The following is a 14356-nucleotide window of genomic DNA, read 5'->3' as shown; positions in this document are numbered from 1 at the left end:
TTCTAATAGTATAGAAAATAACAAGTCTAAGCAATGACTGACATTGTATCAGTAGATAAGGCGAATTATATAAATAGTAAAAGTGTATGCGAACAGAGAAAAATTTGTGAAAGTTTGAATTATAACATGACAATATGTAATAACAATGTAAATGACAATTTGTCCCAGAGAAGAGAAAAGCAAATAACAATATGCACGGAACTGGACCTAGACAGAAACATAAAGAAAAACAGAGAAAAACCACAAGAAATATACAGCAACAAAAACATCAGATGTCATCAAACGTAGTTGGATCAGGAAGATTTCTCGACCACCGTCTTGAGTGTTGGACCTGTTTCCAAGAAGACCATAATTCCAGATGAACAGGCAAATCCAGCTGAGCCAAGGGATCTCTCCATTTGGGCATCTCAACTAGACGTAGACCCAGTGTAGAACAGAATGAAGGAATAGCGGCACAGATGGTGTAATGGTTAGCATTACTGCCTCACAGCACTGAGGTCATGGGTTCGATACCCACTACGGCCCTAACTTTGTGGAGTTTGTATATTCTCCCTGTGCTTGTGTGGGTTCCTCCGGGTGCTCCAGTTTTCTCCCACACTCCAAAAATATATACTGGTAGGCTAATTGGCTCCTAAAAAATTACCCCTAGTGTGTGTGCATGTGGTGGGGAACATAGATTATAAGCTCCACTGGGGCAGGGATGGATGTGAATGGCCAAATATTCTCTGTAAAGTGCTGCGGAATATATGTGCACTATATAAATAACTGGTAATAAATAAATAAATAAAAAATATCTGAGGGAGCGTGGAGTGAATGTGTTTTACCTGAAAAAGTTACTTGAAAGTGGGATGGAAAACCCCAGCGGTATCTCAGCTGGCGTTTGCGGAGTTCATCCGTCAATAGTTTTAAGGCTCTACATAACTGCAAGGTTTGCCAAGATAAGTCTTGGAAAATGTGAAAAGTATCTCCATTGAAGACCACTCCATACAACTGCTGAACTTTACGTATGATCTCTTCTTTTTGGGAAAAATTGTGTAATCTGCAAATTACATCCCTCAGTCTATCTGAAGAAGGACCACTATGACGGAGGGCACAATGCACTCTATCAAATATTATTTTGTCATTTGGATCATTACTGAGGATCTCATTAAAACATTTTGTGAGAGCATCGATTAGGTTAGGGGTTTGAACTTCTTCAGTAAGGCCTCTAATGTGGATATTATTCTGTGTCCCTCTATTGTTGAGAGCATCCAACCTAGACTTTAAGGACTACAGTTCCGCATATTGGGATGAGATGACACTAGTCAGTTTAGAGAGGGTAGTATCTGTGGATTCTTGACTCTATTCAAGAGATGTAAGGCTATCTGAGAGAATGTATAGATCTTGTTTAACAGATGCCATTTCTTGCCTGATAGTGGTTTGGAGATATTGTTTAGTCAGTAGTGTTTTAATATAGGTCAATATTTCCTCAATCTCATTACCCAGTGTGGAAGAGGGTCGGAGGGAAGGGCCCTCAGCAGGATAAGGGCTCGTGGGTTGGAGGGTTCCAGAGAAGAGTCAGCCCTCTTTGGAAGGAGTCAGGAGAAGAATTGATCTCAAGTCAGGTTGAGAGGAGTCATTCCAGAGATGAGGATTGTCTTTTTTCTGAGCTTATTTCTTATCTTTGCCCATAGCTTGAGATAACTTGCTGAGTTAGGTGATGAATGGACTGACGGAGCAGTGGAAATATAAAGATGTCACATAGAAGGATTAAAGGTGAGTGCAGACCCCCAGAGGTCATTATGCTAGGCCGGCATTGCAGACATCATGATCACATCCTCAATAGAGCAGGAAACTGAGCACCGGACATCTTATATATAAAGACAATGATGTGGAGGGGCTTATGGATGTGAGTGCTCTGAAATATTATAATGTTATAGATAGAAAGTACACTGCAAAAAAATTGTGATGTGTTTAAACAGTGTGGTTATTACAGCTGTTAGCCACAAGATAGAGCTATAGTCTTATAAATATGAATCAGGATGGAATATAAATAGTAAGAGGCAGCTTTATTTATTTATTGATTTATTATTTATTTATTACCAGTTATTTATATACAGAACTGCCCAGCTATTTTGTTGCTCATGGCGTGGCATGAGTCGCGCCATGGACTTGTGGCAAAAGTAAAAGTAAGACATTGCAAACTGATTGTGCGTTTAAATAGTGCAAAAGTGTCGTCAATGTCTGCGCTGTGGTGGCTGTCTGCTTCGAGGGGTTGCAATGGGATTTCATGTGCATGCCCAGTGGAATGGTTACAATGGGATCTTTAGTGCCAAGAGAGGGCTCTGTATCACAAACTGTGTGCCCAAAATGCAAAATGCAAACATGCGACAACGTAGATGCGGTCTCGGCCTTACACACGATAGCTACTTCTCTTGGACTGTGTCTGAGAGTGGTTTCTGACTGTGAGAGAGTGCTCTGTGTTCAAAGCTGACTGTGCGTTTGAAGCGCAAAATAGCGTTGCATGGCAAACTTATGACAATGGTGATGCTGTTCCAACCTTGCACACTAAGTACAATAGTACTGGGATCTGTATGAGAGAGAGCTCTCTGTATTACACGGTTGGCACTATGGTGGCTGTCAGCCATCTGCGATGGATTAGAAATGGAGGGGGTACAATGGGATCTGTGGCGCCAAGCCATACGCCATGTAGCACTATGCAATCACTGAGCATGCGCTCAGTTGGCTGTATTACTGCAGTCGGTATGCTGTTGAATTTCCCTCTCTGGCGGGCGCATGACCAGTAGGAGGGTTGCAATGGGATTTCTGGCGCATGTCCAGTGGGCCGAGAGTCATACACAGTGCATCAGGTCCCTTCCCCCAAAGCAAGTAAGAGCCTCTCATTACCATAATAAAGGATGCTTTGTTAATCCATTTACTGTAAGCAGTCAGCTCTGCCCTAGTGTCCTGAAAAATGCTACGAATAGTGACCATTGCCAAGGACCCCATCCCCCGTCTGCTAGGAGAACTAGTGTGCCGCTATGAATGTGCCTGTACTGTATATTAAAAACTGATGGTGCCATTTGAATTTAGCACCACAGAATAGTGATTTCAACACTGCAGAAACTGGTAGTGAATCTACTGTATTGAATGAGAGACAGGGCTCCGTATCACAAACTGTGCACCCAAAATGCAAAATGCAAACATGCGACAATGTAGATGCGGTCTCGGCCTTACACACGTAGCTACGTCTCTTGGACTGTGTCTGAGAGTGGTTTCTGACTGTGAGAGAGCGCTCTGTGTTCAAAGCTGACTGTGCGTTTGAAGCGCAAAATAGCATTGCATGGCAAACTTATGACAATGGTGATGCTGTTCCAACCTTGCACACTAAGTATGGTAGTACTGGGATCTGTATGAGAGAGAGCTCTCTGTATTACACGGTTGGCGCTATGGTGGCTGTCAGCCATCTGCGATGGATTAGAAATGGAGGGGGTACAATGGGATCTGTGGCGCCAAGCCATACGCCATGTAGCGCTATGCCATCACTGAGCATGCACTCAGTTGGCTGTATTACTGCAGTTGGTATGCTGTTGAATTTCCCTCTCTGACGGGCACATGACCAGTAGGAGGGTTGCAATGGGATTTCTGGCGCATGCCCAGTGGGCCGAGAGTCATACACAGTGCATCAGGTCCCTTCCCCCAAAGCAAGCAAGAGCCTCTCATTACCATAATAAAGGATGCTTTGTTAATCCATTTACTGTAAACAGTCAGCTCTGCCCTAGTGTCCTGAAAAATGCTACGAATAGTGACCATTGCCAAGGACCCCATCCCCCGTCTGCTAGGAGAACTAGTGTGCCGCTATGAATGTGCCTGTACTGTATATTAAAAACTGATGGTGCCGTTTGAATTTAGCACCACAGAATAGTGATTTCATAACTGCAGAAACTGGTAGTGAATCTACTGTATAGAATGAGAGACAGGGCTCTTTATCACAAACTGTGTGCCCAAAACGCAAAAATGCGACAACGTAGATGCGGTCTTGGCCTTACACATGATAGCTGCATCTCTTGGACTGTGTCTGAGAGTGGTTTCTGACAGTGAGAGAGCGCTCTGTGTTCAAAGCTGACTGTGCGTTTGAAGCGCAAAATAGCGTTGCATGGCAAACTTATGACAATGGTGATGCTGTTCCAACCTTGCACACTAAGTATGGTAGTACTGGGATCTGTATGAGAGAGAGCTCTCTGTATTACACGGTTGGCGCTATGGTGGCTGTCAGCCATCTGCGATGGATTAGAAATGGAGGGGGTACAATGGGATCTTTGGTGCCAAGCCATACGCCATGTACTGTAGCGCTATGCCATCACTGAGCATGCGCTCAGTTGGCTGTATTACTGCAGTCAGTATGCTGTTGAATTTCCCTCTCTGGCGGGCGCATGACCAGTAGGAGGGTTGCGATGGGATTTCTGGAGCATGCCCAGTGGGCCGAGAGTCATACACAGTGCACCAGATCCCTTCCCCCAAAGCAAGCAAGAGCCTCTCATTACCATAATAAAGGATGCTTTGTTAATCCATTTACTGTAAGCAGTCAGCTCTGCCCAAGTGTACTGAAAAATGCTACGAATAGTGACCATTGCCAAGGACCCCATCCCCCGTCTGCTAGGAGAATTAGTGTGCCGCTATGAATGTGCCTGTACTGTATATTAAAAACTGACGGTGCCGTTTGAATTTAGCACCACAGAATAGTGATTTCATAACTGCAGAAACTGGTAGTGAATCTACTGTATAGAATGAGAGACAGGGCTCCGTATCACAAACTGTGCGCCCAAAACGCAAAACGTAAACATGCGTGCTGTGTATACCATTACACCACAAACTTGTGACAATGTAGTGATAGTGATTTCATGACTTTAGAAACTTTTCGATCCCGTGATGCCCACACTACTTTGCCACTACGGTTATGACTACATTACAGTGCACCACAGACGCCTGCCGTAACGAGTGAATTAGTGTCGACGTGCGTCGTGCGATGTACAACGTGCATCACTGGCTAGTGAAAATGGCTGCTATGAGGGCAAGACACTGGTCGTCCGGCGAGCTCTTTGTCTTGGTGAAGTGGCGGGACCAAGCGTTCGCCACAAACCAAGACAAAGAGCTTGCCTACAGAAGTGCGAGCCGGGAAATATATAGTCTATACGGCGTGCGCCGCAGAGTACGCTCACTCCAGCGCAGGTGGAGTGACCTTCTTAGGAGGGACAGGCCTCGTCTAGAGCGCATTCGGAGGCGAATAATTCGAAGTAAGTACAGCATTGCTGTATAATCACATGAATTACAGTATACTGTACAATAACGAATACAGTACAATGCACGACTCTGACATACTCTACATTACTGTACACTGCACTGTAGGGTGTTGGATACTACAGTATCTGGCGATGACTGACAGTTGTTACCACAAACTGACATGACTGGCAGACATTTGATTGACATGCTGATTAAATCTACAGTACTGTACTGTACATGGACTAAAGGGTTACACACTATTGGTCAACATGGCTTGTTTGATTAATAAACCTACAGTAACAAAAGGCAAGTTGATTGATCCACCATTCTAATGTCTGTCGACCAAATCTGTTAACCTACAGTACTGCACACACTATTTTTCTGTGCTGGGCCTGCCCCCTTTAAGTCTGACATTATTACTGTACGTCATGGACAGATTCAGGGGTCTCCAATCAGCTCCCAACTGTCATCTCACAGGCTGTGTTTGAAGTGTCATCTCACAGCCTATGTGTGACGTTGCACCACTTGGTCATACCGTACTTTACTGGACTGTATATTTTTTTATATACAGTACAGTACAGTACCATACTGTTTTATTTTGGGCCCAATGCCAGCTTCACAGACTACAGTAGTTTTTGTACTACAGTATACTGTATTGGTTTGTATTTTAATCAATAGCTAATTCCCTAAGGCCATCTACAGTACTGTACCGTAATCCCTCTCCAATTTGGAATAGAGGTCTGAACTCTTGTTTTCAAATGCTCCTTAATGACAACATGTATTTTTCCCCACAGGGCAAGCAGCACCCCCTGCCCCGGCAGCGCCACCACCGCCAGCAGCTGGGCCCAGTGGGCTGAATTTTTGGAGTAAGTACAGTACACACTACTGTACACTGTTCTTTCTCTCTCTCTCTCTCTCTCTCATTTGTGTGTTTGTTTTTGGTGTTATGGAGACTCTGGTCAAGATTTGTACAGTTTATTTGTTTCAAAATGGTTTTGAGGGAAACTGACAGTACAGTGTTCTTTTTCCACAGTCCTACCTCCACGACCACCACCACCACCACCACCTTCTGCAGCCTCCTCCTCAAATGACAGTGGTAATGATTACAACAGTTACAGTATGGACACAATAGTGTAATGCTACTGCCTTTTTGATTTTTTGTATAATATTTTTTTTCTTATACTGTACACACAGACAGACTCGTCATTGATGAGGAGGCTGCAGGAAGCCCCATGCCATGTAAGTACAGTACACCACATTGTTTTCTATACCACTGTATATCTCTCCTTTTCTTTCCTTGTCAGTCTCTCTCTACCTACGGTATCTCTTTCTCTCTCTCTTTTTATCCCTCTCTCTCTTTCTCAGTGTCTCTCTTTTCTGTACTAGTGTAATAGTAACATTATTTTTTTTCAACAGTATCACTAAGTCAAGGGTACATCCCTGGGCCCAGTGGCCTCATCTGGCCACGTAAGTACACTACACCACATTTTTTTCTACAGTACTGTATATCTCTCTCTCTCTCCCTCCCTCTGTTTTTCTCTCTCTCTTTCCCTGTTTTTTTCTCTTTCTTTTTTTCTCTCTCTCTTTCTCTCTCTCCCTGTCTCCCTCTGTTTCTCTCTCTCTCGTAAAACATCTCCAACGTCTTCTCCTTACACAATAATTGTTTCTGTCCTTGTGTATTTTAGTTGAAGACATTGAAGGGCCTCAGCCCTCCCCAGGGCAAGAGGAGGACCCAGACTCCCCTCCCCAGCCAAGTACTGTATACAGTTTTATACTGTAGGACATTTTGTATTAATACTGTAATACAGTACAGTATATACTGTAGTAATGTTACAGTTGAGTATGTTTACCCTCTATTTTCCCACTGAGTACTGTACAATACTGTATTATTATTTTCTTTATGCAGAACACCTCCATATAGTGATTGTGGAGCTGGACAGCAGCATATTTTTCTCTCTCTCTCTCATTCTTTCTTTTTCTCTCTCTCTCTTTTCTGTAACATACTGTTATTTTTTTTAACAGCATCACCAACCAGTGGCCTCCCAATGCCATGTAAGTACAGTACTGTATCTCTCTACTTTATTTCCCTAGTCTCTCTCTCCCTCCCTCTTTCTCTCTTTCTTTTTTTCTCTCTCTCTCTCTTTACATGTTTTTTTCCCACAGTTCCAGAGATCGTACCCCCAGCCGGCCCCAGCGAGAGTCTGCGTAAGTACAGTATTGTACACTACAGTACATTGTTCTCTCTCTCTCTCTTTTTCTCTCTCTCTCTCGCTTTTTCTTTCTCTGTCTTTTTCTCTCTCTCTTTCTCTCTCCCTCTTTCTTTCTCTCCTTCCCTCTCCCCCCTCTCTCTCTCTTTCTTTCACTCTCCCTCTGTCTTTCTCTCTTGCCCTCTCCCCCTCTCTCTCTTTCTTTCTCTCTCCCTCTTTCTTTCTCTCCTCCCCTCTCCCCCTCTCTCTCTCTCTCTTTATCTCTGTCTTTCTGTCTCGCCCTCTCCCCCTCTCTCTCTTTCTCTCTCCCTCTCCCCCCTCTCTCTCTCTTTTTCCTCTTTCTCTCTCTCTCTCTTTCTTTCTCTGGCTCTTTCTCTCTTTTTTCTCTCTCCCTTTCTTTCTCTCCCTTTCTCTCTTTCTCTATCCCTCTCTCCCTCTCTATCTTTCTCTCTCTCTCTCCCTCTCCTTTGTTTCTCTCTCTTTCTTTCTTTCTCTCCCTCCCTCTCCCCCCTCTCTTTTTCTCTCTTTCTTTCTCTCCCTCCCTCTCTTTCTCTCTCTCCCTTTCTCTATCCCTCTCTCCCCCTCTATCTTTCTCTCTCTCTCCTTTGTTTCTCTCTCTCTCTCTTTTTCTCTCATTTTTTCTCTTTCTCCCTCCCTTTCTTTCTCTCCCCCAGTCTTTCTTTCTCTCCCTCCCTCTCCCTCTCTCTCTGTCTCTCCCTCTCTCTCTTCCTCCCTTTCTCTCTCTCTCTTTCTCTCACTCTCATGTTTTTCCCTTTCTCATGTTACGTTTTTTTTTCCCACAGTTCCAGAGACCGTACCCCCAGCCAGCCCCAGCGAGAGTCTGCGTAAGTACAGTACATTGTTCTCTCTCTCTCTTTTTCTTTCTCTATTTTTTTCTCTCTCTCCTATGTTTTCATTAATTTTTTGACTTGTCAACATTTGTTTTTCTTTGACACACAGATGACTGCTTTATCGTGGAGGCAGGCAGCAGCCCTGCCCCGATCTGTAGTGTACTGTACATTACATTGTTCTACCACTGTATACTTACTGTCTCTCTCTCTCTCTCTCTCCATGCATCTCCAACCTCTTCTCAATACATGCTAATTCTTTCTCTCCTTGTGTTTTACTTATTTTCCAGTACTGTACAGTATGTTTCGGTGACCTGTCTTTAGGTGCATACACGCTAGACGATTTGGATGAATGCTAACAATATTGTTCAATGATACAGTACAGTACATTGTACAGTGTTATTCATATCATCTAGTGTGTACTGTATGCAGTAAAATCAGAAAGGATGCATGTGCGCGCTCCCCCAAGGCATCAACTATATCCGCAGTGGGCTGTACATGCAGGTCAATCTATGGATATTGTTAACCCTCCCACCCTCTTGTCTTTCTTTGCTGCCGGCATCAGCAAGTGTGCATAGGGTACACTTGACAACGCCGGCACTGTGACGAACAATATCGCCTCATATACTGTATACAGTACCTGGTCTAATGCCCATGTCCCACACTGTACAGCAAGTGGATACTGTCATTAAAGTGTAATAATACAGTAGTAATAGTACTGTCAGGCTGAATTATTGACATTTTTCCATATTGTTTTCATGCATAATGAAACATTCTTTTTACCCACAGTGCAAGGCACAGAAGGGCAGCAGCCTCCCATGGAGGACTGGAAACAGAGGCAATCTAATTTGTGTAAGTACTGTACCGTTTTACTTTCACAGTGTCTCTCTCTCCCTCCCGTACTACAAAGACCCATCTCACTTGCTCTGGGGTTCGCGTGCGCACTGCCGGACAATCGACCCGGTTGCACGCGGATCTGAATCAGGCCCTACTGTAATTCTTTCTCTACTGTTTTGTATAACAGGAACATTCTGTTTTTTTCCCCCCACAGTTGTGCAACAAGGAAACCCCAGCGCCAGTCCCCCACTGACCCAAATTTGGGTTTTTGCCCGCGTAAGTACTGTACCTTACACTACTACAGTATACAGTACTATAAATTGTCTTCTACTGTATCACTCTCATTTTTTGTGTGTTTGTATTGGTGTTATGTACAGTATGGAGGTGTTATTCTTTCTACCATATCATCGTTTATTCTTAAACACACAGTCAAAAAATTCAAACAGGAGCAACAGCTCCCTGGCCTCTGTACGCGTAAGTAGAGTACTGTATCTTTTTCTGTCTCTCTCTTTTTCTCTCTCCCTCTCTGTCTTTCTCTCCCTCCCTCTCTCTTTTTCTCTCTCTGTCTTTCTCTCTCCCTCTCCCCTTTGATGGAAACTGTTCTTTTTCCACATTCCTACCACCAACAGCAGCAACACCACCACCACCCCCACCACCACCACCCAGTGGCGTCTCCATGCTGCGTAAGTAAAGTACACCACTTTGTTTTCTACATTACTGTATCGCTCTCCTTTTTTTCCCTTGTCAGTCTCTCTCTCTCTTTCCCTCTTTCTCTCTCTCTCCCTCTCTGTCTTTTTCTCCCTCTCTCTCTCTGTCTTTCTCGCTCTCCACCTCCCTCCCCCCATCCCTCTCTTTCTCTCTCCCTCTCTGTCTCTCTCTCTCTCTCTCTCTCTTTTTCTCTCCCTCTCCCCCCCTCCCTCTCCCCCCCCCTCTTTCTTTTTCTCCCTCTGTCTGTGTTTGTTTTTGTTGTTATGGAGGCTCTGTTCAAGATTTATGGTGCGTACACACTGGGCGATAAAGTGGACGACTCAGGGAGCATATCGTGTAGTGTGTATGCACCATTACACAGTTTATTTGTTTCCAAATGGTTTTGATGGCAACTGTTCTTTTTCCACAGTCCCACCACCACCAACAGCAGCAACACCACCACCACCCAGTAGCGTCTCCATGCTGCGTAAGTAAAGTACACCACATTGTTTTCTACAGCACTGTATCGCTCTCCTTTTTTTCCCTTGTCAGTGTCTCTCTCTTTCTCTCTCTCTCTCCATCTCTCTCTTTTTTTCTCTCTCTCTCTTTCTCTCTCTCTGTCTTTCTCTCTCTCTCCACCTCCCTCCCTCTCGTTCTCTCTCTTTTTCACTCTCTCTTTCTCTCTCCCTCTCTGTCTTTCTCTCCCTCCCTCTCTCTTTTTCTCTCTCTGTCTTTCTCTCTCCCTCTCCCCCTTAATGGAAACTGTTCTTTTTCCACAGTCCTACCACCAACAGCAGCAACACCACCACCACCACCCAGTGGCGTCTCCATGCTGCGTAAGTAAAGTACACCACATTGTTTTCTACATCACTGTATCGCTCTCCTTTTTTTCCCTTGTCAGTCTCTCTCTCTCTCTCTGTCTTTCTCTCCATCTCTCTTTTTCTCTCTCTCTCTGTCTTTCTCTCTCTCTCTCTCCACCTCCCTCCCTCTCTTTTTCACTCTCTCTTTCTCTCTCCCTGTCTTTCTAACCCTCTCTCTCTTTTTCACTCTCTCCCTATCTCCCTCCCCCATCCCTCTCTTTCTCTCTCTTTTTCCCTCTCTTTCTCTCTCCCTCTCTGTCTTTCTCTCCCTCTCTGTCTTTCTCTCTCCCTCTCCCCTCCCTCTCCTTCTTTCTTTTTCTCCCTCTGTCTGTTTGTTTTTGTTGTTATGGAGGCTCTGTTCAAGATTTATGGTGCGTACACACTAGGCGATAAAGTGGACGACTCAGGGAGCATATCGTGTAGTGTGTACGCACCGTTACACAGTTTATTTGTTTCCAAATGGTTTTGATGGAAACTGTTCTTTTTCCACAGTCCCACCACCAACAACAGCAGCAACACCACCACCACCCAGTGGCGTCTCCATGCTGCATAAGTAAAGTACACCACATTGTTTTCTACAGCACTCTATCGCTCTCCTTTTTTTCCCTTGTCATTCTCTCTCTCTGTCTTTCTGTCTCCCTCTTGTCCTCCCTCCCTCCCCCATCCCTCTTTCTCTCTCTTTTTCCTTCTCTCTTTCTCTCTCCCTCTCTGTCTTTCTCTTCCTCTCTCTCTCTTCCCCTCTCCCTCTCTGTCTTTCTCTCTCTCTTTTTCTCTCTGTCTTTCACTCTCCCTCTCCCCCCCTGCCTCTCCCCTCCCTCTCCCCCCTCCCTCTTTCTTTTTCTCCCTCTATCTGTGTTTGTTTTTGTTGTTATGGAGGCTCTGATCAAGATTTATGGTGCGTACACACTGGGCGATAAAGTGGACGACTCAGGGAGCATATCGTGTAGTGTGTATGCACCATTACACAGTTTATTTGTTTCCAAATGGTTTTGATGGAAACTGTTCTTTTTCCACAGTCCCACCACCACCAACAGCAGCAGCAACACCACCACCCAGTGGCGTCTCCATGCTGCGTAAGTAAAGTACACCACATTGTTTTCTACAGCACTGTATCACTCTCCTTTTTTCCCTTGTCAGTCTCTATCTCTCTCTGTCATTCTCTCTCCCTCTCCCCCCCTCCCCCATCCCTCTCTTTCTCTCTCTTTTTCCCTCTCTCCCTCTCTGTCTTTCTCTCCCTCCCTCTCTTTTACTCTCTCTGTCTTTCTCTCTTCCTCTCCCCTTTGATGGAAACTATTCCTTTTCCACAGTCCTACCATCAACAGCAGCAACACCACCACCACCCAGTGGCGTCTCCATGCTGCATAAGTAAATTACACCGCATTGTTTTCTACATCACTGTATCACTCTCCTTTTTTTCCCTTGTCAGTATCTCTCTCTCTCTCTTCCTCTCCCCCTCCCTCTCTCTTTTTCTTTCCCTCTGTCTGTTTGTTTTTTGTTGTTATAGAGGCTCTGTTCAAGATTTATGGTGCGTACACACTAGGCGATAAAGTGGACGACTCAGGGAGCATATCGTGTAGTGTGTACGCACCATTACACAGTTTATGTGTTTCCAAATGGTTTTGATGGAAACTGTTCTTTGTCCACAGTCATTCCACCGCCAACACCAGCACCCACTGGTGGCGTGTCACCGGCGGCTACCCCACCACCCACTCGTGTCTCCATGCCGCGTAAGTAAAGTACACCACATTGTTTTGTACAGCACTGTATCGCTTACCCTTTTTTACCCTTGTCAGTCTCTCTCTCTCTCTCTCTTTTTCTCTCTCTCTGTCTTTCTCTCTCCCTCCCCCCATCCCTCTCTCTTTTTCTCTATCTTTTTCCCTCTCTCTTTCTCTCTCCCTCTCTGTCTTTCTCTCCCTCTCTCTCTTTTTCTCTCTGTCTTTCTCTCTCCCTCTCCCCACCTCCCTCTTTCTTTTTCTCCCTCTGTCTGTGTTTGTTTTTGTTGTTATGGAGGCTCTGTTCAAGATTTATGGTGCGTTCACACTGGGCGATAAAGTGGACGACTCAGGGAGCATATCGTGTAGGGTGTACGCACCATTACACAGTTTATTTGTTTAAAAAAGTTTTTGATGGAAACTGTTCTTTTTCCACAGTCCTACCACCACCAGCGGCGGCACCACCACCAACGACGGCACCACCACCATCGACGGCACCACCACTTTCCTCTTTTAGAATGCGTCTTGCCACCCTGGGTAAGTACCATGCACTACTGTACTGTACATTGTGCTCTCCTTTTTACAGTGCCTCTCTCTTCCTCCTGTACTCCAAAGACCCATCTCCAACCTCTTCTCCTTACACACTAATTGTTTCTGTACTTGTGTAACAGGAATATTTTTTTTTTCCCCACAGTGCGGGAGCGTGGAAGGCCACAACCCCCCACCGGCCAGTTGCCGGAACATGGGCCAAGCAGCCCTCACAGGCCGTGTAAGTTCTGTACCCTGTACAGTACATTGTCTTCTTCTGTACTGTCTCTCTCTCCTTTTTTTGTTTTCACAGCGTCTCTTTCTCTCTCTTCTGTACTACAAACACGCATCTCCAACCTCTTCTCCTTACAGACTTTGTGTTTTTTTTTTATTTTTATAAAGGACATCACTCTAAAGGTGCCCATCCACTTAAAGATACCGGTATGACAACCACTGCATGATTACAACATTGTAATCGTGCAGTCGTTTTTCAGTACAGTATCTGATGAGCCTACTCTGAACAAGAAGTTGTTCAGTGCAGGGTCATCAATCATTTGCAAACATGCTTTGCAGATACTGTACAATAATAGTCATTAAATTGTGGGAGGTTACTGAACTGTATCTACACCGCACCTAAAGTATCCCTCTGTCTGCCAGCTTCAGTCAGTATAATCACCTTTGGTGTAGCAATGTTTACACTGTACAGTACTTTTCCTGCATTGTACTGTACTGTAGCCATTGTATTGTTCTGTTTGTTTATGTACTGTACAGTAGTTTGTTAGGAGCTACAGTAGCCAAACCATGTACAGTAGCACCATACCATATAAAGGTAAATACAGCACTGTTAATGTGAATATATTTTTTTCCAATACAGTCTTCAGTCAGGGACCCCCAGGGATGCAGGGACGCCAAGGGAGGCAGGGACCACGCCTGACTCGAGGTAGAGTACAGTATTTATGGTAGTGTCAAGATTGTACAATATTGTATATTAGTGTTGTAATACTGTACCCTTTTTTTTCTCTCCACAGAACAAATTATGTTCTTTTTAGGGCTCGATCACCAGATGGCCCACCACCTGGTGGATCTGTTTTTTAATTTTTTGGTAACCTTATTTTTGTTTATTTTTGATTTTTATTAAAAAAATTTTTTTCAGTACAACGTTTTCTGTCTTTACTTGATTCTGTGGATAAAGTACAGTATACTGTATTTACATTTATTGATACTGTAGCAACTAAAAGGTAAGAAAATACAGTACAATAAGTCAATTCAGTACTTTTATTAATTGCACACCACTCTTAAGGGGTGATTTAATAAAGCTTGGAGAGAGAAAAAATTGGAGAAACTGTAAATACAGTAGCACCAACCAATTAGCTACTACAGTAACTGTCATTTTTCAAACACAGCCTGTACAGTGACAG

This window comes from Taudactylus pleione, unplaced genomic scaffold (genome assembly GCF_031769625.1).
Source record: "Taudactylus pleione unplaced genomic scaffold, aTauple2 ptg000717l, whole genome shotgun sequence".
In the NCBI taxonomy this organism is placed as follows: Eukaryota; Metazoa; Chordata; class Amphibia; order Anura; family Myobatrachidae; genus Taudactylus; species Taudactylus pleione.
Note: the sequence above shows the minus strand (reverse complement) of the source record.